At 41.7% G+C, this 2802-nt stretch overlaps 1 pseudogene; it reads left to right on the forward strand.

Moving 5' to 3' along the window:
• LOC140944581 (spondin-2-like) overlaps positions 1–2583 on the forward strand; it is a 3827-nt pseudogene extending 1244 nt beyond the window's left edge.
• The last annotated feature ends 219 nt before the right edge of the window (positions 2584–2802 follow it).

Here is a 2802-nt window from a genome sequence, read left to right on the forward strand (position 1 = left end):
ATAACATCCACGCGCCACACAACTTCGTCATCGTGAAGAGGGCCTTTCCCCTATAAAAAGGGAGGGGACGAGGTTGCGCGTCGCACAATGCATTTAAAGGATACAAAGTCACGTGTTAACTCTAGTGATCAAATGAAGTCAAACGATGTGATGAACGAAACGAACGACTACTAGGCCTTTCCCGATTGCGCTGAGCACCTTTTGAGCACTTTTTTGAGTTTGGAGCACTATTTGCATTTTGAGCACCCTTAAGCACTTTTTCGCACTTTGGGCAATATTTGAGCAATATTTCACATTTCGAGCAAATTTCGAGCAACATATGTCTTCTAAAACATTTTAAAGCAAAAACTGTGTGTCGCTCGCAAGGAGAATCGTGTTTCAGGTCATAAATTTGAATAACTAATGATGTTGTCAAGAATAAAAGACCGTTGTCATGGAAAGGCACGTGGACTTATCCTCACTGAGCGTGAGTACAGAAGTTTCTGATTGTTTGATGTATCATGCGTGTGTCATCTCAAATTTCTAAATCATCTGATGCTAGCACTGCTGAATTTATTTACAATTCGTAACCGGCTTTAGTTTTTTAAAAATATTATTGTTCTATATTCTATCAACCTTTCGTAACAACCTGTCGAATAACACTACGCAAAATAGATTGTTAATTACTTCAGTAAAAATTGACATATTTACGAAAAGCTTAGAGGTAACTGTTCACAACTTTTAGCACTTTTTGAGCACTATTTTGAGATTTTGAGCACTTTTTGAGCACTTTTTAGCCATTTTTGCCAGCACTTTTTCTAGGATTTTACGAGCGCAATCGGGAAAGGCCTAACGACTACAAATAGTCGACGATGTTCAATTACAAAATCTAATGGTTTTTAATCCGACAATCTGTGAGTAGCGGAAAAAGTGCATTAATTTTCAAGCCCTTAAAGGCTTAATTTTTTTTAATCACTTCGGCTGCCCATAGATAGCTAATTGGCCAAAATCGTCCCCAGGGACCAGGGCTTTTCCCGTAGAAAATGAGACCGGCCCCTCCGATTTTCCAAGGGAACAAACCTGGAAACGAGGCTGCCAATCAGCGCGCGCAAAAAGTACTATTCACCTGTGGGTATACAGCTATTTCGAGAAAGGTGTGTCGGGAATAAGTGCTCGCGACTGACCCCGAAAGGTATTGTAAGTGGTTTTGAGTTCACTGTCTTCAAAGAAATTTGAAAGAATGGTTCGAGAGGCTATGGACGTATGTTTGCGAGTGCTAAAGGAAAGCAACAAAAGTAAGTTCGACGGCTACAGTGTCGGAAACAGCACCTTTCGGGATTGCCGCGTGCACATTTTTTCCGACAACCTTTCTTGAACAAGAGGTACCGCATATTCTAAAGCTAATCTGCTCAACTGATCCACCAGGGACACGCTCAATATTTCAATCCATGAGTCACAAGCAAAACTTCCCATAATTGAGACAGTCATACCGAGGAAGACTACAGAGGTGTTCAGATAGTGTTCGCCCTTTGGTACGTAATTGATCTACGGCACGACAATCTTGCGCAGAGAATGTAATGACAGTACCCTAATTAATCTCATTTCAATTTATTGTATTACTACAAAGGATTTTTACAGTCACTACATGCAAAAATTAAAGCCAGTGAAGGCGCGCAGTGAATTGAAGAGACGGAGGAATTAAATGAATTTCTGTTATTTTTGTGATTTCCATCATTAGGCTACCGATTGTTTTCTCGAAAAGAGTGCGTGCCTAATAATAGAAAAAAAAGCGTATTCAGAATAATTATTATTCTCTTCTGGCTACAAGAGTGTGTAAGTCACATATGACAAAGGAGAGACATCTAATTAAGTGCCGGCTTTAACAATTCTATCAAACGTTTTTTCTCCTTGTGGTTCTGTGGTGTCATAAGACATTTCTGTGTTTTGTTTGTTTGTTTGTTTGTTTTTTTTATCCCTATTAGGAGTGACCAGTATGTTGTAAAGCAAAATCATGCAACTGAAAAAGCCCAACTTCGTATACATGGTCTATAGAACAGTCGGCGCCGTTAACGTTCGGGGGGGGAGAAACAAGCATGAAAATCGTTGTCAAAGACAAATACTCCATGGTGTCTCTAATCACTATGATCGCGCTATCCCCTGACTGGTTCGTTGGAGTTGACAGCTCATGATGATCACTGTGAAAGCGATGGTAGATGGAAAGACACCGTGATCATGGACCTGCTACCATAGGATGCTGGGACGGACAGTGGAACCAGCTTCCAATCATCTGACATTCCGACCATACCGAGTGACGTCATCAAGCGTATCACCTCGAGCAGTAAAACACAGATGGGAGCAGACGCCGACAGGGACTTTGTAAGGGTGACTCTTGCGAGGTCTTCCACGATTTCTGCAATGGCCGCCACAGCTTCCCCAAGTTCGGCTTCCGTTATTTCGATAACGACGACTAACCAAACGTTCCAAACCACAACGCCGACAAATGGAGCAATCTCTGTACAGCATGACTGCCGTAACGCCAGTCTCTTCGAATTCGTTTTCATTGTCGCTTTGATACGTGCATTTTTCAAGGAGTTTGCATATTAAGTTAAGTGGTTTCATGGGATCGTTTTCTCCTTTTACACTCTTCGAAACCTTTTGATCTGTGTACAGACGTTCCCCCTCCCTCAGATTCTTTCTGAGGGAAGGGGGGGGATATCTGTACACAGGCTAAAACCTTTAAACCACCTACAGATTCAGTAAGTCGTAATAAACAGCACCATATGGACGACTATTGCTGACCCACCGTCATAGAAGCTTAAGAGT

The sequence above is a fragment of the Porites lutea genome, chromosome 7 (genome assembly GCF_958299795.1).
Source record: "Porites lutea chromosome 7, jaPorLute2.1, whole genome shotgun sequence".
In the NCBI taxonomy this organism is placed as follows: Eukaryota; Metazoa; Cnidaria; class Anthozoa; order Scleractinia; family Poritidae; genus Porites; species Porites lutea.